This window comes from Scyliorhinus torazame, chromosome 25 (assembly GCF_047496885.1).
Source record: "Scyliorhinus torazame isolate Kashiwa2021f chromosome 25, sScyTor2.1, whole genome shotgun sequence".
Classification (NCBI taxonomy): Eukaryota; Metazoa; Chordata; class Chondrichthyes; order Carcharhiniformes; family Scyliorhinidae; genus Scyliorhinus; species Scyliorhinus torazame.
The window spans coordinates 29,653,836-29,681,527 of NC_092731.1; the positions used below are offsets into that span (position 1 = coordinate 29,653,836).

At 47.2% G+C, this 27,692-nt stretch overlaps 1 protein-coding gene across 1 annotated transcript in view; it reads left to right on the top strand.

The window, feature by feature from the left end:
• The first annotated feature begins 423 nt into the window (after positions 1-423).
• Positions 424-27,692, top strand: part of LOC140402533 (gremlin-1-like) — a 136,275-nt gene continuing 109,006 nt past the window's right edge. The window contains exon 1 of the mRNA XM_072490388.1: positions 424-788. The gene's annotated coding sequence lies outside the window, so the exon portion shown is untranslated. The remainder of the gene's footprint in view (positions 789-27,692) is intronic.

Consider the following 27,692-nt stretch of genomic DNA (forward strand, 5'->3'; position numbering starts at 1 on the left):
GATAGAATTAGGAAGGTTAAATTAAGATATTATTAGAAAGTTTAAATTATGATAGAATTAGGAAGGTTAAATTATTATATTATCAGAAAGTTTAAATTATGATAAAATTAAGAAGGTTAAATTATTAAATAATCAGAAAGTTTAAATTATGATATAATTTGAAAATGTAAATTATGATACAATTAAAAAGTTTACATTTGACATTTACAGAGCTATAAAATGTCACTTACAGTTTTATGCATTTAAGGAACAGCTAGTTCGAGGAAGAAGGAGGTTGATGCACAGCACAGACCAGTGGGGCCGAATGGCCCGTACTGGATCTGTCAGCATGACGATGTGCGTGCAGCTACACACTGCAGAACGAAGGGGGAAATCTGGAAAAATTACTCAGACCTGTCGCGCGTTTGAGAGCCACAGCAGTCTTGGACTTCCTTGAAAGTGAATGGAAGCTGGATCCAAACTCAGTGGGCGTTTTGCGGATGCTTCAGTGCTGTGTGGGTGTTGGGGGGGACTGTGTTAAACCCGCGGAGTGGAGACTTACAGGTGATGTGCTGGGAGGTCGTGGAAGGAACTCACCCTCTCTCACTGGAAGTAGGTGGTGAAATCAGACACTGGGAAAAGGGGAGGGGAGGGTGACTGGCTGTCTTGAAGGATTGTTGCTGTGTCGAGTACCAGCTCTTACACACACACACACACACTCATATACACACACGGTGCAGGATCGACACATCTGACCCAGTGACAACTCGTTACAAGCACATCTTCAAGACTGACCTGACCAGCAGCAGGTGAGACGACACATTTCTTATTGTAAGCTATTGTAACTTTGAAAAGTGATCTTTCCCTACCCCCTTCCCCTCCAATTATTAACAATTATTTTGTTTCAAATTGGATAATAATGTAAAGACTGCTGCACAATAGATTGCCTTTAAAAAAAAAATCAATACACGAACTTCAGCGTTTCCAATCCTAACTTCATCATTTATTTCCCCATCAGCAGAAGACTTTTGTAAACATTAGAACATCTGCCAAATTTGTTTTTGAGTTGCATGCCAGTCTTGTAGTTTGAATCATGCATTTTCTGAATGAGCTGTTTTTAAATGCTGGGATCTTCAAAGGGATTTGTTTCCAAGCTTTGTGATTTTTAAAAAAAACACACAATCGCATCTTTGACTTCATTTACCTTAGCTGTTCTTGGCAGAGGTTCCTGCCCCAAGCTGCTGTTGACTCCTATTTAAAGCTGATTTATGTGGAGAGGAAATTTATCTAAAATTCTTTGCACCTTCTTCCCCCTTTCAGTCTGTGGGCAGAGATTATTTATGATAGTTTATACCCAGCAGAGATGGGATTAAAGGGGGGGAGATATTTAGTCAGCAGTTGTGGTTAACACTCTCTCACTGTCACTCTCTCGTCTTTTGCTGATTGCTTCTTAGTTTATTTATTTATCTCCTTGTCCCTTTCTATTTCTCTCTTGCCTTGGGATTTCTCTCTCTCTCGCTCTTTGACTTGCTCTATTGTTTCTCTGTCCATCTTTTCCCTGACCTCTATTTTGACATCTGACATTTTGCCCCCTTGCCCTGTTACCTCTCTCCCTCTCTCTCTTGCCCATTGCATTCACTTCTTCTACTTTCTCTTGTATCCATCTCACTTTTTTCCAACTCCTGGTTGTCTGGGGAGCAGCAGTTGTGCGTGCTGTGCTCCCTGGCTATTCTTGGTATGAGAGTCTGGGGGCACAATACAGCTCCCATGTACCACAATGCCAAATTTCAGATAAAAGACCGTGGGCAGGATTCTCTGTGGTAGTTGCCGAATTCGGGAAATGCGGTTGACGCCGGGTGGGGCATCGGTTCCGATGCCAAAATCATGGCAGGCGGCAATTTGACATCAAATCGTTATTCTCCGTCGCCTCGACAGCGGCGTCAATGTGTTCCACTCCGCATGTACTGTAAACGCCGTTGGCATCTCATTAGCGGGCCTGACCCAGTATTCTCCGAGGCCTCCACCATTCTCCACCTCCAATGGGTCGAATTCCCGAAGGCGCAGTTCACTTGTGCTTTTAAAAATCATGAAACAGGCGCCAAGGCTGTTGAGGGAGAGAGTCCACGGCAAGTGTCCAATATCGCCATAGTTTGCTGACAGCCATGCCACTGGCCAGTGGGCTTCTGCCAAGGCGAGGGGGAGTAGCGGGGGTTGGCAGGAGGTGGGCTGTGGAGTCGGGGTGGATGGGCACGGAACACTGCAAGGCAGCCATGCAGCTGCGCACACCGCTAATAGCTCACTGTGAACTTAGGGCCACAGGCCGTATGGGTGTCCCCCCCGGGGCACTCCTCCAGGTGCCCTCCTTGGCGAGTAGATGGAGTTAAGATACAGGTCGGCCATGAATGGTAGAACAGGCGAGAGGGGATGAATGGCCTCCTCCTGTTCCTCTGAGAGCTGCTGTGACCGGATTGTGTCTATTGTAATTGGGACAATGGGAGCGGCACTGAGGAATTCCCAAAATCAGTACTGCTGGTGTCCCTTTAGGAGGGCTTCACTAAAAAATAATCCAACTGAGGTAGCACAGTGGTTAGCACTGCTGCCACACAGCGCCTGGGACCCGGGTTCAATTCTGGCCTTTGGTGACTGTCAGTGCGGCATGTGTGCATGGGTTTCCTCCGGGTGCTCCGGTTTCCTTCAACAGCCCAAAGATGTGCAGGTTTGGTGAATTGGACTTGCTAAATTGCCCCTTAGTGTCCAAAGGTTGGGTGGGATTACGGAAATAGAATCATAGGAAATAGTTTGTGAATGCTTGAGTGACATTTACTTACCACTGCTGTCGGCGGTTCCCTTGATTTCCGAAGGGCAATAATGGGGATGGTTGACGAGAGCTTGTTTGTTGTGAGTGGGAATGCGAGGAGCTGACCTTTCTGTATGTCACATTGTGACAGGTGGAGACAGTATTAGACTGTCCCGGTTGGGGGTGGGGGGGGAGGTGCAAGGGTGGGGGGGGGGGGGGGGGGGTGACCGACAAAGACAGATTAAAAGAGAAATTGCCCTACTGTTGTACTCCAAGGCAGAACTCTCCAGGACAATGCTGGGGTGGTAATGCCTTGCTCGGAGTTCTTTGGCTGAGATCTTAATGTGAGTGTTTATCTGCCTGTTGGAAATACAAGAAAGACTGTAAGGTGGATATTCTGAAAGGGCAATATCAAATTTGAAATTTCATAGAATCTCTACAGTGCAGAGGAGGTCATTCGGCCCATTGAGTTTGCTCCAACCGTCCGAAAGAGCATACTAACCTAGGCCCACTCCCCTGCCCTATCCCCATAGCCACGAGCATCGATCATGGCCAATCCACGTAACCTTGCACATCCTTGGGGGGTGGCACGGTGGCGCAGTGGTTAGCACCGATGCCTCATGGCGCTGAGGACCCGAGTTCGATCCCGGCCCCGGGTCACTGTCCGTGTGTGAGAGTCTCAACCCAAAGATGTGTAGGGTAGGTGGGTTGGCCACGCTAAATTGCCCCTTAATTGGGAAAAAAAATTATTGGGTACTCTAAACTTACATTAAAAGAAATCCTTGGGGAGAATGTGCAAACCTCACTCAGGCAGTCATCCCAGGTCGGAATCGAACCCGGGTCCCTGCCGCTGTGGGGCAACAGTGCTAACCGTGCCACCATGCCGCCCCTGAAGGAGAATGCCTCCTTTAAGCAGATAACATGTACCCATTGCCACTAATGACCCCAAAGGAGGAATGAAACCCAGATATTGTGCTCTGTGTTTCACAAGCGATCTAAGTTAAGATCATTGTGTGAATGCTGACCAGAGGCAGCGAAGCATTCAATATTAACCCCAGTGCGTGGGACAGATGACACCTGACTGGGAATCGTGGGTAGGTTGATCATATTCCAGAACATTTGTGTCGTAAAGAGGTTTCCCAAACGCGAATCAAAAAACTCCAGGAATCTGATACAAGGACAAAAATGCTGGGAATGCAGAAGCAGGTTTTTTAATATCGGAGAAGTGGGAACTTATTCTGTGTGTGTGTGTGGACCCTTTATCAGATCAGCATGTTTCAGATGTTGACAGTATAGCTACTTTTCCCAGCATTTTTTCCCCGCAGTCATTGCTGGTTAGGTAAATTAATTGGATTGATTATCTATCATTTATTGGGTTTAAAGGGTGCCTTCTTCACACCCACAGAGTTCACCCAGGCTACGCTTAGTCGGGCTAAACCAATTACTTTCTGGAATGGAGAATTTGAAGATAATTATTAAAGTGACGGTTGGACGATGCTGTGCAATTTAAATTATGCCATTAGCCTGTCCTCACTCTGCACTGATGGTGCTTAGCGTTTAACAAGATAAACATTATCAAGATCATTCTGAGAGTATTCTGATCATTCATGTTTGTGGGCAGCACGGTAGCATAGTGGTTAGCAGAATTGCTTCACAGCTCCAGGGTCCCAGGTTCGATTCCTGGCTTGGGTCACTGTCTGTGCGTAGTCTGCACGCTCTCCCCGTGCGTGCGTGGGTTTCCTCCGGGGGCTCTGGGTTCCTTCCACAGTCCAACGATGTGCAGGTTGGGTGGATTGACCATGCTAAATTGCCCTTAGTGTCCAAAATTGCCCTTAGTGTTGGGTAGGTTACTGGGGTGTGGGGATAGGGTGGAAGTGTGGGTTTGGGTAGGGTGCTCTTTCCAAGAGCCGGTGCAGACCTGATGGGCCAAACGGCCTCCTTCTGCACTGTAAATTTTATGAAATCTATGAAAGTACCGTGGGCTGTGGTTTGAGAAACATTATTTGTTACGATCTCTGTTGTTGTGGATCTCTTTCCAAGAACTATACCAGGATGCTGTCTGGTTTGCAGGATAGGTCTTATGAGGAAAGGTTGAGGGAGCTAGGGCTTTTCTCTTTGGAGCGAAGGAGGATGAGAGGCGACTTAATAGAGATTTATAAGATAATGAGGGGGATAATAGAGTGGACGTTCAGAGACTATTTCCTCGGGTGGATGTAGCTGTTACAAGGGTGCATAACAATAAGATTCAGGGTGGGAGATATAGGAGGGATGTCCGAGGTAGGTTCTTTACTCAGAGAGTGGTGAGGGTGTGGAATGGACTGCCTGCTGTGATAGTGGAATCGGACACATTAGGAACTTTCAAGCGGTTATTGGATAGGCACATGGAGCACACCAGAATGACAGGGAGTGGGATAGTTTGATCTTGGTTTCGGACAATGCTCGGCACAGCATCGAGGGCCGAAGGGCCTGTTCCGTGTTGTACTGTTCTATGTTCTATGTTCTATGATAATGGTCAATTAAAAATGATGTTCCTTTTTAAAAATTCTTTCATAGAATGTAGGCATTTGTTGCCTGTCCCTAATTGCCCTTGACATAGAGGCCTTGTGGCTCCGTGGGTTAGTAGCCCTGCCTCAGAGCCATAAGCTGCGGGTACGAGTCCCGTCCCAGGACTTGATAGCCAAGGAAGGTGTGTTGGTGACCCGGTCAAACAGGTTGAGTGCATCAACCTGCAAATCCTTCCAAACACGCCAATGACTGGCGGTAAGAGCGGGAGAGACGCCAAGGTAGCGTGTGATCTGTTCCAGGGAAAACGAACGAATGAAACAGTTGGAGGTCTGCCTCGAGAGCCACTAGGTTTGGGAAGTGAAACGACAGCAATTGCCCTTGAACTGAGTGTCTCGCTCGGTCATTTCAGACGGCGGTTAAGATTCAGCCACATTGCCGTGAGTCTGGAGTCACATGTAGGCCAGACTGGGTAAAGACGGCAGATTTCCTTCTAAAAGAACATGAGTGTTTTTTTACAGCAACAACTAGCTTTATATTTGAATTTAAATTCCATCAGCTGCCATAGGGATTAGGAGCAGAAATCGGCAATCCAGCCCTTTGAGCCTGCTCCACCATTCAATCAGATCATGGCTGATCTCTTCCTGGTCTCAAATCCACCTTCCCACCTCTTCCCCACATCCCTTTAACCCATTCTTCATCAGAAATATATTGATCTCCTTCCTGAAACTATTTAATGTTTCGGACTCCACCGCACTGCGGGGCAGCGAGTTCCACAAATTCACCACCCTCTGCGAGAAGTAGTTCCTCCTCATCTCAGTTCTAAATCTACTGTCTCTCAGCCTATATCTGTGACCTCACGTTCTAGATTTCCTCACAAGGGGGAACATTTGGTTTACATTTACTTTATCAATCCCTTTTAGTATTTTCTACACCTCGATCAGATCCCCTCTCATCCTTCTAAACTCCAGGGAGTATGAGCCCAAACTTTTAATCATGGTGGGATTTGAACTTATGTCCTCAGAGTATGAGCCTGGATCTCTGGATTCCTAGTCCAGCGACATTACCACTGCACCACCTTCCTTCCCCCTGTCTACCCAGGGGAAGGATGTGCACATTCTCAATGTTAACTCCGCTATTTCCTTTTACAGTATTATAGTTTGCAACTCCCTCCCGTCTCCAACTTCCATAATTTCTTCCATCCCAATTCAACCTCCTCAGTCAAGAAGAGAGGCAAAATGTGACTTGTCCATTTTACTCTGTGACTGGTCCCTAGGCTGTGCACAAAAGCATGTATGGGGAACAGGAGTAGACCATTTAGTCCCGAGAGCCTGTTCCGCCATCCAGTGAGAGAGAACAAAGAACATTACAGCGGAGGAATGGGCTCTTCGGCCCACCAAGCCTGCGCCGATCCAGATCATGGCTGATTTGCGACGTTACTTTATTTGTCTTTGCTCCATATCCCTTAATACCTCTGCTTAATAAAAGTCGATCAATCTCAAACTTAAAATGAACAATTGACCTCGTATCAGCGTTTTTTTGGAAAGGTGTTCCACATCTCGACAAGCTTTGGTGTGTCGAAATGGTTCCTGACTTCATTGCTGAAAAAACCTGCCTCAATGTTCCTGCTATGTACTTTACTCCTTGACTTCCCAAACATTGGAAATTCTTTCTCTCCCTCTGCTCAACCAGCTCCCCGTGATATCTTAAAACTTCCATCCAATCACCCCGTGGGTGCGATTCTCCGAGCCCCGCGCCAGGCTGGAGAACCGGCGCAACCATGCCACCCCACCCCAACGCCAGCGTGCAATTCTCTGAGGTGCGGAGAATCGACGCCATTTGCGCCGGCGCGATCGACGCGGCGCCGTTCGCAGGCCGCTATACGCGGCACGGCCGCCGATTCTCCGGCCTGGATGGGCCGAGCGGCCGAGCGGAAAAAGCAGAGTCCCGCCACCGCCGTTCACCCCTGGTCGCTGCCGGCGGGAACTCTGCGCGAAGGGTTGGGGGGCGGCCTGTGGGGCGGGGAAAAGCGCTCCTTCACCGGGGAGGGGCCTCCAATGGGGTCTGGCCCGCGATCGGGGCCCACCGATCGGCGGGCCGGCCTGTCCCCCCCCGGGCCTACTTTGTTGCGTGGCCAGCCCCTGAACCCCCACACCATGTTGCGTCAGGGCCGGCGCGCTGAAGAAGTCCCCCGCGCATGTGCAGGTTGGCGCGGCCCAACTGCACATGCGCGGGTTGGCGCGGTGCCCATTTGGTGCCGGGAAAGGAGGCTGGAGCGGCGTGAACCGCTCCAGCGCCGTGCTGGCCCCCTAAGGGGGCCGGAAACGGTAGTCCCCGCGCCCGCTTCGCGCCGACGTGAAACGCGACGGCGCGAAAGCTCTGTCTCCATTTCGGAGAATCGCGCCCCTTGATCTTCAAAATTCCAGGAAATGCAACCTCAGCTTGTGAAATCTCTCCTCCAAACTTTGCACAGAAATAAGAAGCAGAATTCCCTTTCGACGGCTGCCCCACGTTGCCGGGGAAACTGGCGGGAAGCCAAAGAATCCCGCCGCCAGCGAACGGCCAAAGAATTCCAGCCAGGAATGGCCTGCAAGAGTAGGCCATTCAGCCCCTCAAGCTGCTCTGCCATTCAATACGAATCGTGGCTGGTCCAATTGTGGTCTTAACTCCACTTGCCTGCCTGGCCCCCTTAGCCCTTGACCCCGTTGTGAATCAAAAACCTGTCTAATTCAGCCTGGAATAAATCCAGTGACCCAGCCTCCACTGCTCTATGGGATAGAGAATTCCAAACAGTATGAGATTCCACCTCATCTCCGTCTTAAATATGATACTCCCCCAGTTTGAAACTGTGCCCCCGAGTTCTAAATACCACCCCCCCACCCCCCTCTCTGCATCCACTTTGTCAAACCCCCTATATTTCTGTAAGATCATGTCGCTTTCATCTAAACTCCAATGAGTATAGGCCTGACCTGTTCAACGTTCCCTCAGATGACAGCCCCTTCATCCCAGCAATCAGCCCTGTGAGTCTTCTCTGAACTTCCTCCGATGCAGCTATATCCCTCCCTAATTCTAGAATTCCTTTTCCCCCCTTATTCTTTCACTGGATGCGGGTGTTATTGGCAAGGCCAGCAATTTTTTGTCCATCCCTAATTGACCCTTGAACTGAGTGGCTTGGCGCGTCAGCTCAGAGGGCAATTATGAGTCCATCACATTTGCTCTGGATTTCCCAGACAAACATTTGCAACAATTGATGACAGTTTCATAACTTCATAATTCCAGATTTTGTTCATCGAATTTAAATTCCGCCAACATTATGGGATTTGAACCTTTGTCCCCCCAGAACATTAGCCTGGGACAATGGATTACTAGCCCAGTGACATTACAATTATGATACTGTCTTCCCATATTGCAATTCCTCAAAAGCCGATATATCCTTCCTGGGGTGCAGTGTCAAGAACAGTGGACACTCCAATGTGGTCTAACCATGGCTTTGTACAGCTGTACCATAATCCCTAAACCATTGTATTCAAATCCTCTCCATGTCTCTCTGAATTCCATGAGCCTTTTTGATTATTTTCTATGCCTGCTCATAGCATTTTAATGAGACGACTTGTTTTCCTGATTCCGCTAACCCCTTTGTCCCTGCTTTGTTTCCAACCTCACCACTGATGGACAACATAGAGGAGTTGGTGAAGTGGGCAGAGAGGTGGCAGATGAAGTTCAATGCAGGGAAGTGTGAGATGATGCATTTTGGTAGGAAGAACATGAAGAGACAATTTAAAATAAGGGGTAAAATCCAAAAAGAGGTGCAAGTGCAGAGGGAGCTGGGTGTATTTGTACACAGATCATTGAAGGTCACAGGACAGGTGGAGAGAGCAGTTAATAAAGCAGAGAGTATCCTGGGCTTTATTAATAGGGGCAGAGAGTTCAAGAGTGAGGAGGTACTGCTGAATTTATACAAGACACTAGTTAGACCTCAGCTGGGATGTTGTGGACAGTTCTGGGCGCCACACTATAGGAAGGATGTGAACACATTGGAGAGAGAGCAGAAGAGGTTTACAAGGACGGTTCCAAGGATGAGAAACTTCAGTGATGAGGAGAGATTGGAGAGGTTGGGGCTGTTCTCCTTGGGGAGAAGAAGGCCAAGAGGAGATTTGATAGAGATGTTCAAAATCATGAGGGGGGCTGGACAGAGTAGACGGGGAGAAACTGTTCCCGCTTGGTAAAGGATGGAGAACGAGGGGGGCACAGATTTAAAGTGATTTGAAAAAGAAGCAAATGCGATGTGAGAGAAAACATTTTCCCCAGCGAGTGGCTGGGGTCTGGAATGTGCGGCTTGGCAGTGTGGGGGAGGCAGCTTCAATCGAGGCTTTCCAGAGGGGATTAGATGATTATTTGAATAGAAACAATGTGCAGAGGTGCGGGGGAAAAGGCAGGAGAACGGCAATGAGTCACGATGCTCGTTTGGAGGCCGGTGCAGACAGGATGGGCCGAATGGCCTCCTGCCCGTAACGATTCTGTGATTCTGCAAACTTGAGATTAGGAGTTCACAGTGATATTAAATCTACCTACGACCAACCAGTGGGGTATTAGTGCACAATGCAACGTCCCTCCTTTATGCTCTAGCATTGAAAGATATGGTGAGAGTGGTTGGTATATAATATTAACTTGGTTGATCGCGGGAAAGTCCTTTGGACTGGGTGGAATTCCACTTTTCCAGCCTGTCCAATACGTGCGTAGAAATGGTTCCAACGTTCATTCCTGAAATGCCCAAGAGAGGGAAATCAGGAAAAGCAGCATTTCACTTGATCCCATCAATTTCATTCTTTCTCTCCATTCTCTGTCTATTTAAGAGATGTGTGTGTCACTGGCGACGCCCAGCATTTATTGACAATCCCTAATCGAACAGGTGCCGGAATGTGGCGACTAGGGGCTTTTCAGAGTAACTTCATTGAAGCCTACTTGTGACAATAAGCAATTTTCTTTCTTTCTTTCTAATCGCCCTTGAGAAGGTGGTGATGAGCCGCCATCTTGAGCCGCTGCAGTCCATGGGGTGCAGGTACACCCACCGTGCTGTTAGGGAGGGAACTCAGATATGGATTCCATGTTTTGTGCCGACTTGCACTGATAATAATAATAATCTTTATTGCCACAAGTAGGCTTACATAAACACTGCAATGAAGTTACTGTGAAAATCTCCCAGTCGCCACATTCTGGCGCCTGTTCGGGTACACAGAGGGAGAATTCAGAATGTCCAATTCACCTAACAAGCACGTCTTTCGGGACTTGTGGGAGGAAACCGGAGCCCCCGGAGGATACCCACGCAGACACGGGGAGAACGTGCAGACACCGCACAGACAGCGACCCAAGCCGGGATTCGAACCCGGGTCCCTGGCTCTGTGAAGCAACAGTGTTAACCACTTGCTACCGTGCCGCCCATGGGTATTGCTTTTTTCATAGTCCTCCAAAATTAAATTTCTTTCAGTTTCCATAAAAGTCAAAAACTGAGCCTGTTTGAGGTTCATTGTCGAATCAAGGAATAAGTCATCCATAAAATCCCGACAGTGCAGAAGGAGGCCATTCAGCCCATCAAGTCTGCACCGACCCTCTGAAAGCGCACCCTACCTTGGCCCGCTCCCCTGCCCTATCCCCGTAACACCACATAACCTGCACATCTATGGACTGTGGGAGGAAACCGGAGCACCCGGAGGAAACCAAAGCAGACACGGGGAGAACGTGCAAACTCCACACATTCACCCGAGGCCAGAATACAACCCGGGTCCCTGACGCCGTGAGGCAGCGGTGCGAACCACTGTGCCGTCATGATTGAATGTAACTGTGCGAGTCCCTTTCCCTTTGAAATGCAAGAAGCCCTTTTTTCACCAAAGAAAGAATTTATACGTCCCAAAGAATGGAACGAGTTTCTGAAATGCAAAGTAAACCTTGCAACCAATTTACACGCAGGAAGCTCCCCGAAACAGCAGATGGAGAGCTGGGTTTGATTTTGGTGATGTTTGTCGAGGCATCTACATGAAAACAGGGAGATCTTGTGCCACAGTGGGTAGTATGCCTACCTGTGGGTCCGAAGCTCTGGGTTCAAGTCCCACTTCAGGACTTGATGGCCATGGAAGATACGCTCAGAAAATGATCGGACAGGTTGATTATCAGCCTGTACCAATACTCTTGATGGCCGGCGGTAAGAGTGGGAGATTTCCTGGCCAGCCATACTGATGAAGGCAACGGCAAACAACTGCGATATTACCCAATTAATTTTTCTTTTCCAATTAAGGGGCAATTTAGCGTGGCCAATCCACCTACCCTGCACATCTTTGCGTTATGGGGGCAAAACCCACGCAAACACAGGGAGAATGTGCAAACTCCACACGGACAGTGACCCAGAGCCGGGATCGAACCTGGGACCTCGGCGCCGTGAGGCAACAGGGCTAACCCACTGCGCCACTGTGCTGCCCTTTCTCCAGGATCTTTAATAGCCAACTGGTCAAACAGCTGGTGCCTCAGTTATAACATTTCACCCTCAGGGCAATGGTGCGTCCGACAATGCGTAGCCCTGATCACCACATTACAGGAAGGATGTGATCGCACTGGAGAGGGTGTGGAGCCGATTTACCAGGATGTTGGCTGCTGGGTCTGAGCTGTGAGGAGAGATTCGATCGGCTGGGATTGTTGTCTTTGGAGCAACGAATTTTGAGTGGGGACCTGATAGAGGTGTATAAGAACTTAAGAACATAAGAACTAGGAGCAGGAGCAGGCCACCTGGCCCCTCGAGCCTGCTCGCCTATTCACTTAACATATCCAAATCCCTCTGCAGACTTCCGGTATCCTCTGCACTTTTTGCTTTACCACTCATCTTAGTGTCGTCTGCAAACTTGGACACATTGCATTTGGTCCCCAACTCCAAATCATCTATGTAAATTGTGAACAATTGTGAGCCCAACACTGATCCCTGAGGGACACCACTAGCTACTGATTGCCAACCAGAGATACACCCATTAATCCCCACTCTTTGCTTTCTATTAATTAACCAATCCTCTATCCATGCTACTACTTTACCCTTAATGCCATGCATCTTTATCTTATGCAGCAACCTTTAGTGTGGCACCTTGTCAAAGGCTTTCTGGAAATCCAGATATACCACATCCATTGGCTCCCCGTTATCTAAAGCACTGTTAATGTCCTCAAACAATTCCACTAAATTAGTTAGGCACGACCTGCCCTTTATGAACCCATGCTGCGTCTGCCCAATGGGACAATTTCCATCCAGATGCCTCGCTATTCCTTCCTTGATGATAGATTCCAGCATCTTCCCTACTACCGAAGTTAAGCTCACTGGCCTATAATTACCCGCTTTCTGACTACCTCCTTTTTTAAACAGTGATCTTTTTAAAATCTTTTTTTAATAAGATGATGAGGGGCATAGGTCGGGTTGATAGGAAGGAACTTTTTCAATTAGTGGAGGGGTCAATAACCAGGAGGCACAGAGTAAAGGTCAGAGGTCGAAGGCTAAGAGGGGAATTGAGGAGAGACATTTCCACAGAGAGGGTGGTGGGAATCTGGAACTCACCGCCTGAAAGGGTGATTGAGTCAGAAACTCTGGTTAACGTTTAAGAAGTATTTAGATATTCACTTGTACTGCCGTAACCTCCAGGGCTATGGGCCAAGGGCTGGAAAACACCTATGAATCTATGAATAAAGAATGATGCGCTCCCTCGGTACTCCACTGAAGTGTCAATCTCAATTGTGAACAGGATTTCCACACTGGCGGTATCTTCCTGCCCCGACGACAGCGCACCCCCCCGCGCCGGCGGTTTCTCCGTGGCGAGGGGTGCATTCGACCCCACTGACAATAGCAGGAGCCGAAGACCCCACCAATGGTCAATGACTGGTCGCCTCCCCCGGCGGGCTGCCCGGGAAATCCCGCCATGTACGTCTACATTCTGGTTTGGAACTTACACCCGTGACCTTATAATCCCAGAGGGACAAAAATAGCAGCGGACGTGAGCTGAGACTTGTAGCTGCAGTTACAAAGATATAACTCAGGATAGACGTGGCCGAAATGCAAACATTTCCACAGCATGGAAATATTACATTTGCGGGAAATGGTAAGAGTGCTCACTAATGTTTCCGGGAGTAGTGAACAATCGCGGTGGCGTGTGGCACTGCTGGGAGGTGTGAACATAAACAGTGAGAACATCCCGCCGCTGTCAATGGTGAAATCTGAACGCAATAAAAATCTGGAATGAATGGTCTCCCGATGACCATGAATCCCATTGTCGATGGTCGTAAAAACCCATCTGGTTCACTAATATCCTTTAGGGAAGGAAATCTGCCGTCCTTACCCGGACTGGCCTACGCTTGACTCCAGACCCACAGCAATGTGGTTGACTCTTAAACCCTCTGAAATGGCCGAGCAAGACGCTCAGTTCAAGGGCAAGGACAAATAAAAATACTTTTTGAGGTGAATAAACCTGGTGGCGTAACGCAGTGTGGAGGTCGGAAATATATTTTTAAAAAGCCAGTTTTAGGCCAATGGATTTGAATTCGTCACATTCAACTGGTGGTTGCCATAGAGATCAGGCCTGAGGATTGGTTCAATTTTTAGCATGTTGGTGTGGAGCATTGTGTTCTATGCAAAGTGCCCACAGGGAATAATATTCTTTGGAAGCAGCATTGTTGTCAGGCAGTGGTGGAAATACGCAACTTGTCACTCAGAATTTCATAGAATCATAGAATCCCAACAGTGCAGAAGGAGGCCATTTGGCCCATCCAGATTGCACTGACCCACTGAAAGAGCACCCTGCCTCGGCCCACTCCTTCGCTCTTTCCCCGTATTCCTGAATTCTTTCCTCCTTCAAGGAACTCATCCAATTCCATTTTGAAAACTGCTATTTAATTGATATCCAACACCTAATCGAGGCAGTGTATTCCAGATCCTAACTTGTGTTATGTTATTGCCAGTAACATAAGCTGCCACTTGATGTCGGCTCTGCTGAAAGATGCTCCAGACTTGGTGATAAGTTTAACGTATTTATTGAACGAGTAACAATGCTCTTAAATTAGTTTGACACTCTACTAATCTGACTCTTGTAACTCAGTCTATTCTGCTAACTTTTTTTTCCAACTGCTCTCGACCATATGCTAGGGTGTGCTGTTGCTGTTCATCAACCCTGTCCTGCTCTCTTGGTTTCTGCCGGTGGAAGAGGCAGAGCCTGTGTGCCTTGTCCTTTTTATATGGGTCGTGTAGTGCCCCCTTGTGGTAATGTCACCTCTGGGTGTTCTGATTACCCATTGGTTGTGTCCTGTTCTAATGACCCATTGGTTGCGTGTCTGCATGTCATGACATCTCTGGTGCTCCCTCTAGTAGTTACTTAGTTGCAGTGTATTTACATTAACCCCTTGTGTATATACAGTGATGCATATCCCTACATCCCCCCTTTTTTCGTGTAACATATTTTCTGTACTTTGTTGAAGAAAATTGTAGAAAACAGGTATATGAATGATGACATGTACTAGTTGTGATGATATTGATGATTATACAATACCAATTAATATCTATGAGTCTAATCTTATGAATTTGTAGGTTGAGTTGCTTTCTTCTTCTGTTCTTTAAGTGGTGATGTTGATGTCAGTTCTCTGTGAACGTCGTCAGTGTTCTTGTGTTTAAGTCACCATGAGGTGTTTGAATGGTCGAATCACTTCGTTGTCTGATTTAGACTTTTATTTTTATGCTTGTGGTAGTGATTCTGTATGTCATCTTTCTTGAAAGCTGGTTTGCTTGTTTGTAGTGGAGCAAACGTGAATTGGTGAGATTTGTTGTCATGCCATGGTATGTTTGTACTCTTGTCATTGTTTTGAGCTGTGCTGTTACATTGTCCTTCATGTGCAGAGTTGTACCGTGTCGTACATGTTGTTGTTTTATTGTTGTTTTTGTTGTGCTCAATGACTGTTCCGTGTGGATAATTCGAGTCATTCTCAAAATTCCTTGTGTCAGTGTCCTTTGTGGTATCTGATGCTTCATTGAGCGTTTCTTCTTGAGGATTGTGAGAATGACCGGATGTTGCATTGATCTTTGTGACATCACTCCTTTGTGGTTGATGTGATTCCTCTTTGATTTCTTGGTGCTCCTCTTCTGGAGTCATTTCAGGTTCACTTGAATCATCATTGGTTTCTTGATGCTCCTCGTCTGGAGTCAAAATCTTCAAGATTTCATTTTCTTGTGGATAGGCTCGAGTGGATGAGGTTTTAATTGACGTGGTCTCAATGGACTCAAGAGTAGTTTCACTTTGATTGTTGAGTGCCTCTGTACATACAAGCTGAGATCTGTCAGTCTCGCTGTGATCTTGCACATCTTGTATGGGAATTGTGATTTCTTCGTCACTTGTCTCACATTCAATGTCTTCTTGTTGGTTAAATGAGCTGGGTGGACTTTCATAGTCTGCTGCTGGTTGCAGTTGCTTGCAGGTGTGCGCACCAGCAGGGACGCCCTGTTTGGCTGAACAATTTTGAAGTGTAGGCTTGTCTGTGTGTGTCGATTGGACACTGTCAGGTGGCAGGACCCCAGTGCCTTAATTGTGTTACCAGTGTAGTCCTGGAGTTTGCAGGCAGCTGGAAGGAGCTTTGGAGCCTTCTTGATTCTCGTGAAGTCCGACTGCGAGATCAGGTTGGCGGAGGCACCTGTGTGCACTTTGAACTGGATGGGGCAGTGGTTGACATCCATCACTGCATTCCATTCGTCCTCAAAATCCACGGCAAGGATTGACGTGACTTGCAATGTGCCTGGTGTGGCATATTCGCACTTCGTGATGATGCCTACTCGGTATGCGTTATCCAGGTAGTCATCGTCTGGATCTGTAGCACTGCCTTGATCAGAGTCATGCGTTTGGTGTCGCACACTCCTGATGTCTACGGAGTCATTCAGTACTCGCTGCGTGACATCGTTTTCTTCTTGTTCAATGAACAAATTATCTTCTTTGGTTTCGGATTTGTCATTGTGCTCTTCACTTCGGGTGGTGCAAACTGCTTGTTCCAGAGTGCTGCGGAGGTTACTTTCAACTGCTGGTAGAAGTTCAGGCATTGTTCTGTCTTTCGGTGAAAGAATTGTGTTTTGTGGCTTTGAAACTCTTTTTTTAAATTTTCAGACATTTCCCCTTTAAGTGGGCATGGTCTGAGGCCTCTGACGTCATGGCGCTCGTGATGTCATGCGGAGGACTCAGTTGCGCATGCGCATGCCGAGGTTCCTTTACTGTGCGCTCTTTTCGCAACTGTGCATGCGCGGCTTCTCACGCATGCGCAAAACACCGGTTTGCGTCTTTTAGGGAAGTGCGCATGTGTGGACTGGTCAGACTGCACACGGGCAAGATGGCTGCCATTCAAACCTGCCGTCTTCTTCTGTTTCAACCCTACCTCTGCCTCGTGGTGAGTATTCGCTCCATTTTTACCGATTTCGTTCGTGTCCATCTCGCAGTGGCTGTCGAATTTGTCCAGGATGGTCTGGTATTTCGTTTTGTCCTGTCCTTCTGAGTATTAAACGAGTTGAAATGAAAAATGAAAATCGCTTATTGTCACAAGTAGGCTTCAAATAAAGTTACTGTGAAAAGCCCCTAGTCGCCACATTCCAGCGCCTGTTCGGGGAGGCTGGTACAGGAATTGAACCGTGCTGCTGGCCTGCCTTGGTCTGCTTTCAAAGCCAGCGATTTAGCCCTGTGCTAAACAGCCCCAGTTGAAGATCTCTCTCGCATGTTCACCCGCAATGGTGTGCAAAAAAGCTATCTTTCGAGCATCGGTCGCGCCATTCAGGTCGGATGCTTCCATGTATAGTTGGAATTTTTGTTTGAACGAACGCCAGCTAGCACGAAGATTATTGGTGGTCCTGAGTTGATGAGGAGCCTGAATCTTGTTCATTGTGCCTGGATTCGGTAGCTGGTTGTCTCTAACCTTGCTGAGTTACACTAGGGAGATTGAGCAGTCACTCCTGTACCAAGTTGTGTTATGTTATTGCGAGTAACATAAGCTGCCACTTGATGTCGGCTCTGCTGAAAGATGCTCCAGACTCGGAGATAAGTTTAACGTATTTATTGAACGATTAACAATGCTCTTAAATGAGTTCGACACTCTACTAATCTGCCTCTAGGAACTCAGTCTATTCTGCTAACTATACAAGCTTGCTCTCGACCATGTGCTAGGGTGTAATGTTGCTGTTCATCAACCCTGTCCTGCTCTCTTGGTTTCTGCCGGTGGAAGAGGCAGAGCCTGTGTGCCTTGTCCTTTTTATATGGGTCGTGTAGTGCCCCCTTGTGGTAATGCCACCTCTGGGTTTCCTGATTACCCATTGGTTGTGTCCTGTTCTAATGACCCATTGGTTGCGTGTCTGCATGTCATGACATCTCTGGTGCTCCCTCTAGTGGTTAATTAGTTGTTGTGTATTTACATTAACCCCTTGTGTATATACAGTGATGTATATCACTACACTAACAACTCATTGTGTACGACGTTATGAACATGCGAATAAGGAGCATGAGGAGGCCATTTGGCCCCTTGAGCCAGTCGATAAGATCATGGCTGAGATGATTGTGACGCCAATTATACTTTGCCACTGCCCCACTAACACCTTTAACTCCCTTGTCAATCACATACATAGAAGCAAACAGAAAATAGAAGCAGGAGGAGGCAATTCGGCCCTTCGAACCTGCTTGCCTGATCATCATGTTCACTACCCTGATCCCTCCTTCCCCCCATATCCCTTGATCCCTTTATCCCAAGAGCTATATCTAATTCTTTCTTGAAATTACACAATGTTTTGGCCTCAATTACTTTCTGTTGTAGCGAGTTCCACAGATTCACCACTCTCTGGGTGAAGACATTTCTCCTCACCTCAGTCCCAAAAGATTTACCCTTTGTAGCGCACAAAGACTCCGTGAGACAAATAGAGTGAAGTCGATGAGGCTTTATTAAGCGTGTCTGTTCCCCTGCAGCTCGATAGTAAACTGGCCTGCGGGGGAAGACTCCGGCTTCTTATACTCCGCCTTCAGGGCGGAGCTAGAGGTCAACGGCCAACCAGGACCCGAGATCTGTCAGCCAATGACATTAGGGCTTCCAGTCCCACATGACCCCCAATACATACTACCACACCCTTTATCCTCAAACTACAACCCCCTAGTTCTGGACTCCCCCCTCCATCGGGAAAATTCTTTCTGAATCTACCCCTGTCTAATCTTCTAAGAATTTTGTAAGTTTCTTTGAGATCCCCCCTCACTCTTCTAAACTCCAGTCAATCTAATCCTAACTGACTAAATCTCTCCTCATATGACAGTCTCGCCATCCCGGGAATCAGCCTGGTAAACCTTCGCTGTACTCCCTCCATAGCAAGAACATCCTTCCTCAGGTAAGGTCACCAAAACTGCTCACAATACTCCAGGTGTGACCTCACCAATGCCGATACAATTGTGGTAAAATATCCCTATTCCTGTACTCAAATCCTCTCGCTATGAAGGCCAACACACCATTTGCCTTCTTTACTGCCGGCTGTACCTGCGCGCTTACTTTCAGCGACTGAATCACAAAGAAACTAAGGTCTCGCTGTGTATGCACCTCTCTCAATTTACACCCATTCAGAGGTACCGATCAGCCTTAAATGATCCAGTGCCCCAGTCTCACTGCCTTTTAAAAAAGGGAATTCCACCGACTAACGACCCTCTGAGGGAAACAAATTCACCTCACCTCCGTCTTAAATGGGGAAACCCCTTGGTCTGGATTCTCCGTTCCTGCGTCTAAGTGCTGATGCCAACGGAGGATCCGTGGAGTTCCACGATGGAAAAGTCGGCGCCACATCCGCACCGATTCCAGTACCGGTGAGGAGCTCACACCTGCGCCGCGTGGGAGACCCACGTAACACGCAAAAACGGTGGGGGTACCCGTCCCACCCCGACTCCATTGCGCATCGCAATGTCACAGATTTGGAGGGGGCGGAGCATCGCAATTCGGCGCCAAACTGGTGCCTGCCGCGGTTTTGGCATCAGGAGCTATTCTCCGCCCGATCGCCGTTCTCGATTTCGGGCAATGGAGAATCCCGCCCCTTATTTTTAAAACGTATCCTCAAGTTCTACTTTCTCCCACAGGGAAAACAACCTATCAGCTCCAGCCCTCAGTCACCTTGGGATCTCATGCGTGGGACTCTCTGGCCTCCCACCCGCGTGTTTCTCGGTGGCCAGGGGTGGCGCGCCATTAGCTAGCGGCGGGATTCTCTGCTCCCGCTGCTGTCAATAGGATTTCCCATTGAAGCCCCCACCACGCCACCTGGAAATCCGCAGGTGGGGGGGGGGTGCACTGTCGGCAGGTCCGGAGAATCCCGCCCCCAGCAAACGGCCGGGTTATCCCGGCCTATGTTTCAATAAGATCAACTCTCATTCTTCTAAACTCCAATGGGTATCGACCCAACCTGTCTAACCTTACCTCGTAAGGTCATCCCTTTGTCCCAGGAATCTGTCGAATGAACCTTCTCTGAGCCATTTCGAATGCCGTTATATCCTTTCCCAAGTAAGGAGAACACAATTGTGCACAGTACTCTAGATGTGCTGCAGCATTCTCTGTCGGTGGGATCCTCCGCTTCACCGGCAGTTCACCCACGGAATCGGAAAATCCCACTGCCGGCAGGGGCGTGCCGGGCTGGAAAACGGGGCTGGCGGGACGGAGAATCTCACCCGTGGTCTTACTGAGGCCCTGTACAATTGTAGTAAAACTTTTACATTCCAGTTCCTTGCAATAAATGACAACATTCCATTTGCCTTCCGAATCACATGCTGTACTTGCATGCTAACATTCTGTGATTCATACACTAGGACAACCAGATACTTCAGAGTTCTGCAATCTCTCTCAATTTACACGTAATGCTGCTTTATCTGTTCTTCCGTCCAATGTGGACACTTTCATATTTTCCATTATACTCCATTTATCAATGTTTTGCCCACTCAACCTATGTCCTCACCTGTCCTCTTCACAACTTACTCCCCTCTATGCCTTTGTGATATTGGCAAATTTAGCAATCAGACTTTCTTCCCTTCATCCAAGTCATTGATGTAGATATTTAATAGTTGAGGCCCCATCACTGATCCCTCTGACACTCTACTAGCTCCAGCTTGCCAATCCAAAAATAACCCATTTATCCCTACTCTCTGATTTCTGTTTGCTAATCAATCTGCTACCCGTGCTGATATATTACCCACTGCACCATAAGCTCTTATTTTGTGTAGTAATGTTTAGTGGGTGGCACTGGTTAGCACTGCTGCCTCACAATACCAGGGACTCGGGTTTGATTCTGGCCTTGGGTGACTGTGGAGCTTGCACATTCTCCCTGGGTCTGCGTGGATTTCCTCCGGGTGCTCTGGTTTCCTCCCACAGTCCAGAGATGTGTAGGCTTGGTGGATTCGCCATGTTAAATTGTCTCTTGGTGTGCAGGCTAGGAGCAGTTATGGGGATGGGAAGGAGAGTTGGCCTGGGTAGGGTGCTCTTTCAGAGGGTTGATGCAGACTCGATGGGTCGAATAGCCTCCTTCGCACTGTAGGAATTCTATGTGGCAACTTGTCAAATACATTTGGGAAATCCAAGTACACCACATCTACAGGTTCCCCTTTATTCCTGTTGCCTTTTACCTCCTCAAATAACTCTTTTGTTCGATAAAAATTTAAAATGCCCAATTATTTTTCTTTCTCAATTAAGGGGCAATTTAGCGTGGTCAATCCACCTAGCCTGCATATCTTTGGGTTGTGAGGGTGAGACCCACGCAAACACAGGGAGAATGTGCAAACTCCATATGGACAGTGACCCGGGGCTGGGATCAAACCCCGGTCCTCGGCGCCATGAGGCATCAGTGCTAACCACTGCCCCTCAAAGAACTCTAACAAATTCCTTTTCACAAAGCCATGTTGATCTGCTTTATCGCACTGAAATTTTCTAAGTGCTCTGCTCTCACCTCCTCAACAACAGATTCTAGCATTTTCCCTATGGCGGATTTTAGACTAGATGGCCTGCGGATCCCTGCTTTCTGCCTCCCTCATCTCTTGAACGAGAGGAGTTGCATTCACTATTTTCTAATCTGATGGGACCTTTTCAGATTCTAGGGAAATATGGAAAATTACAACCAAAGAAACACTTCTTTTAAGACCCCAGGATGCAGAGCATCTGGTCCTGGGGATATCTCAGTCCCGTTCTAATAATTTTCTCAGCACCCTCTCCCTGGTAATTGCTTTCAGATCCTCCCTCCCTTTCAAATCTTCATTTCTGGGATGTTATTTGTGTCTTCCACAGTGAAAACAAACACAAAATATCGGTTTAATGCTTCCACTAGTTCCTTATTTCCTCTGGTTAAATCCGCAGACTTAATATTCAGAGAGAAAATGCTCTTGTCCTTTTTAAATAATCATAGAAGTTATTACTCTCTGTTCTTATATTTTTAGCTAGCTTTCCTCATACTTCAATTCTTCCCTTTTTACTTTTTAGCCATTATTTTGCTTTTTTAAAATTCTGACCTGGCATTAACTGTACATTTCCAGAATTCATAGAATTTACAGTGGAGAAGGAGGCCATTCGGCCCATCGAGTCTGCACCGGCTCTTGGAAAGAGCACCCTACCCAAGGCCAACACCTCCACCCTATCCCCATAACCCAGTAACCCCACCCAACACTAAGGCCAATTTAAGGCCACGTCCCGATTACAAAATGGACACTTGCAAAGAATGCAGGGAAAATTGGACAATGCTAAGAAACCAGCAGGTGCAAGCTCTGTCTGTTGATTAGAACCTTAAACTCTCAGACAGGACGGAAACTACCAAACGATTTACTAATGAGCCATCTCCGGGGACAAAGGGGAAACATTTAGATACACAATGTTAGGACAGACTCCCCGGCGCCAGAAGAAGCTAAGACAAAGCTGACTGACAGTCACCAGGACACACCCAGCGATCAGGGAACCACCCCTCTATTGGAGGAAAATCGATACCGATGATTGGGAAAGACCCAATTAGTTGAGGCCAAGTTCAAGGCCCGCCCAAAAGAGCGCAAAGCCCTTTTGGGTATAAAAGGTATCACCCAAGGGAGAACGCCCTCCTTTGACTTTGGCTCTCGGCAAAGAGAGAGACCTGCCTAGCAGCTACAGCAGACCAAATAAGCTCCAAGTCAACGCACGCTACGAGATAGATGCTCCTAGTTGCTACCCTGTAAACAGCTCAACCCAGCAGCCTCAGAACCGAGCAACGGCCATTGTTCCTCTGACTGAGTGGGTGCCCAAAGCTAAGTATAGGCTTTAGTAATAGTGGTCGTTTAGTTTGTAGAGTTTATGCATGAGTAGATTTGACTGTGTGTAAATAAATGAGCATTGCTTTTGAACTTACTAACTGGTGTATAGATTCATTGATCAGTATTCGGTTCTGAACCTTGTGGCGGTGTCGAAAGATACCTGGCGACTCTTGAGCAAACGTGATTAAATAGAGCCAAATTAAGAACCAACCAAAAGCTAGCAACACATCTTTCTCAGATTGTCTTCCATTCTCACTCAAATGTACCTTTGTTGAGAATTATGAAATATATCCTTAAACATTTGCACATGCAGCTCTATTGTCCTACCCTTCAGCCTAATTTCCCAGTCTACTTTAGCCATCTCTGTCTTTATACCCTTGTGACTTCCTTTATTTAAGTTTAAAACACTAGTCTTAGACTCACTCCTCTTCCTCAAACTGAATGTGAAATTTTATCATATTATGATCACTGTTACCTAGAGACTCCTTTACTATGCAGACATTAATCAATCCCCTCTCATTCCATTTTACCCAATGCTTTCTGGTTCTTCTAGAAGGCACTGTTTTAAAACATTGCCATGCAAACATTCTCTGAACTCCTCTTCCAGGGTACCTTTGTCAATCTGATTCGTCCAATCTGTATGTCGAGTAAAACCACTCAAGATTATTAAATTTCCTTTCTCACAAACTCCCATTATTTACTTTGTTTTGGAGGGGGATGGTGATGTGGTGGTGTTGTCGCTGGGCTATTAATCCAGAGATCCAGAATGCTCTGGGGACCCGGGTTCGAAACCCACTGCGGCAAATGGTGAAATTTTAATTCAATGAAAAAAATCTGTAAGTAAAAGTCTAATGATGACCACGAAACCATTGTCGTAAAACAAATAATCCATCTGGTTCACTAATGTCCTTTAGGGAAGGAAATCTGCCGTCCTTACCCGGTCTGGCCTACATGTGACTCCAGACCCACAGCAATGTGGTTGACTCTCATATGGTCCTCTGAAATGGCTGAGCGAGGCGCACAGTTGGGCAATAACTGCTAGCTCAGTCATATACAAGTGAATGCTTACTCTGCCATGAAGTGAAGCTATTGTTAGGGGGCCTGTAAACTGTGCTCACCAGTAATTTCTTTCCATTGCTATCTCTTATCTTTCACGTTGCCTGTAGTTCATTTTACAACCACCTTACGTCTGTGCCACTGGTTATCAATCCTTCAATCATTGGAAACTGTGGGCGGGATTCTTCCGCTTCCCAGCCATGTGTTTCTCAGTGGCGCCTTCTCAGTTCTGGGAAGGACATTAGCAGCTTCTCTAATGGGCAGCATGGTAGCACAGTGGTTAGCACTGTTGCTTCACAGCGCCAGGGTCCCGGGTTCGATTCCCGGCTTGGGTCACTGTCTGTGAGGAGTCTGCACGTTCTCCCCGTGGGTTTCCTCCGGGTGCTCCGGTTTCCTCCCACAAGTCTATAAAGACATGCTTGTTAGGTGATTTGGACATACTGAATTCTCCCTCTGAACCCGAACAGGCGCCGGAGTGTGGCAACTAGGGGCCTTTCACAGTAACTTCATTGCCGTGTTAATGTAAGCCTACTTGTGACAATAAAGATTCTTAAAAATTATTAATGTACATACGTAACTGTAATCCCTCATCCACAGAACCATTCTGGTACATCTCTTCTGTGTTCCGCTCCAAAGGCTTAAAGTGCGGCGCTTGGAATTGCACACAATATTCCAGTTGTGGCTGAACTAGTGCTTCATGTCATGTTTAGCATAACTTTCTGGTTTGTGTATTCTATGCCTCTATTTATGAACCCAAAGATCCTGTGCATCGGTGGTTGAGGGTTCGAATGTTTGTGGAAGGAGGGGCAATCGAGCAGGGCTGCTTTTTCCTGGATGGTGTCGACCTTCTTGAGTGTTGTTGGAGCTGCACTCCACCAGGCAAGTGGAGAGTATTCTATCACACTCCTGACTTCTGCCTTGTGGACAGGCTTTGGCGAGTCAGGAGGCATCCATCAGAGCCATCTTGATTAATAAGGGGATCAGGGGTTATGGGGAGGAGACAGGAGAATGGGGATGAGAAAAATATCAGCCATGATTGAATGGTGGAGCAGACTTGATGGGCCGAGTGGCTTAATTCTGCTCCTATGTCTCATGGTCTTATAGGAAGTGAGCGACTCTTCCCAGGTTGCTCTTTCAGAACATTGGTGCAGACTCGATGGACTGAATGGACTCCTTCTGCATGGTCGGAATCTATGGCGGTGAAATTTCAGTCAATACTTTTAAATATTTGGATGCAAACAAGCTGTTAACCTGGCTGGCCCAAGTCATGTGACTTTTGACATTTGAACTATAGATGGTATCAAATGACCAGAGATTACCGAATTAAATATGGACACAGATGAGTATACTTCACAGCCATTTAAGGAATTCACACATCTCATTGTTTAAGGATGGACCAACACATAAAGAATTTCCAGATGGCTTGTCTCCATGTTTCATACTGGACAAAAGAGATGATCAAAGCTCAATGGCTGCCATCAACTTCCAATTATGTCATGATGTCTCCCCCACCCAAACTAGACTGGCTGGTTTCAGAGACTGCACCGTTATTACCCCAGGGCCCAGAAAATCCATCAGAGCCATTGGCCATCAGATACTCCGAGACCCAGACTCTGAAACTAGCTGCATGTCAGCAAGCAACCAAAGTACTTAACCTGTCCCTGTTTCAATGTTCACCTGAAAACCAACCTCCTAGATATTCAACTGCAAGAAACCTCACAACCTGCTGTGAACCGTCACTTTGACTTGAAATGAACAAATCCATTCAGGAAGCCACAGGACTGCCACGTGGAAGACTGAAAATCATACATCAGAGACTAAATTAACTGTAATCTGTAAAAGTGTGCTATCTGCATCCACTCACTGTGTGAGTGTGCAGGAGACTGAGAGTGCGTCCTTGCATTAATTCAGATAAGCGTGTGAGAATAAATTACCTTCTTTATTTTTAAATTCACGAAAGCTTGCTGCTGAATTATTAATATTAATACACCCTCCAAGAGTAAGGAAACAATAACTCCTCTTGGTATGCAAAACATACTGATTACAGGAAGTAGGAGAGCAGATGAGTTATGCCAGCGACAGGATTGGGGATGAATCCAGGTCTTAAATCCATTTGGAGCAGATGAGCCAAACCTGACTTTAAAGGAAAATTGGAAATAAAAGGGGAAAATGACACAGCCAAAACTGTTGAAACAAAACAAAAGGGGGGTCACTGCATTATGAACAACAGAACGCATTCATGCCGCAGGACGATTGAACTTGGGTTCCTAGCCACATAATGGCTAAGAGTCATAGTTTAAACAGGTAGAACTTAATGTACTTCATTGCATATGGACGCCCCGAGGCATTAAAAATGCTGGCTGAGCAACTTGGCCTCGCCCCAGATTTGGAGCAGGCAGAAGATGTCGAACTTGAAACAGGCCGCACGAGCATAGCCAAAATGTGCCTAAAAGAGTGGAGGCGAGAGCTGGAGTTTTAGTCAAGGAAGAAAGAGAGGCAAAGGAAATCCCAGAAGGAAAAGGAGAAGAGAGAACTCCAGGAGTGAGAACGGGAGTGAGCCTTCCAGCTGGAGGAAGAATTTCAAGCACAAAGAGAGAGGGCAACAAGGCACCTTCAAGGAATTAGGGAGAGCTCGCATTCACCCGATGGGGTCGGCCGATGTCAATTTGTAAACAGTCAGAAGCCTCACAACACCAGGTTTATTTGCAATCACGAGCTTTCGGAGCGCTGCTGCTGCTTCAGCAGGCAACGTCTTCAGGAACAAGTTTTGATTTCTTCAAGTATCCCTGTCTGGTGGCCAGGTTTGAGGAAGAGGATGTGGAAACCTTCTTCACGGCATTTAAGAAGCTGGTAGAAAAGTTAGAGTGGCCGGCACTGCCTTGGACTCTCCTAATAGAGTGTCAGCTGGTTGGAAAAGCTCCTTTGGTTTACTCTATACTGCCTCTGATGACGTAGCAAGCAATGTATAAACAAAGGCTGCAATCCTAAGTGCCCATGAACACATCCCAGTGGAGTACCAAAATAATTCCAAAATTCTTGTAAAACTCCCACTCGAACGCTCCTTGAATTGATGAGAATTAAACCGTTAGCATTAGACCAGTGAGTGTGAACCCTAAACATTGACAGGACCTGCGATGCATTCAGGGTAATAGTTTTCTTGGAAGAGTTCAAAACTGTCTCTCGTGCAACCTTAAAATCCCCATGAAGAGTTTCCAAAGCCAGTAGCACAGTTACCAATGACTGTGAATTTGGGGCGGCACGGTGGCACAGTAACCACTTAACCACTTGTGCCTCACAGCGCAAGGGTTCGATTCCCACCTTGGGGTCACTGTCTGTGTGGAGTCTGCACGTTCTCCCCGTGTCTGCGTGGGTTTCCTCCGGGTGCTCCGGTTTCCCCCCACAGTCCAAAGATGTGCAGGTTGGGTGGATTGAAAGATCCCGGATGGTAGACTCACAGCAGCCCAACCTGCGTAGTTTCAGTGTCCGCCTATTAAAGGAATTTGTTGGCATGCCAAGAAATCAACAGGGGGCACTTCCTTCAGGGTAGTATCTGCAGGGCAGCACGGTGGCGCAGTGGTTAGCACTGCTGCCTGATGACGCTGAGGACCCGGGTTCGATCCCGGCCCAGGGTCACTATCCGTGTCTCGCTGCCTCGGAAAGGCAGCCACCATAATTAAGGACCCCACGCACCCCGGACATACTCTATTCCACCTTCTTCCGTCAGGAAAAAGATACGAAAGTTTGAGGTCACATACCAACCGACTCAAGAACAGCTTCTTCCCTACTGCCATCAGACTTTAGAATGGACCTACTTGTATTAAGTTGATCTTTCTCTACACCTTGCTATAACTGTAACATTATATTCTGCAGTCTCTCCTTCCTTCCCTATGTACGGTATGCATTGTTTGTACAGCATGCAAGAAACAATACTTTTCACTGTATACCAATACATGTGACAATAATAAATCAAATCAAATCAAATCAAAGTGTAGAGTTTGCACGTTCTCCCCGTGTGTGCGTGGGTCTCACCCCCACAACCCAAAGATGTGCAGGGT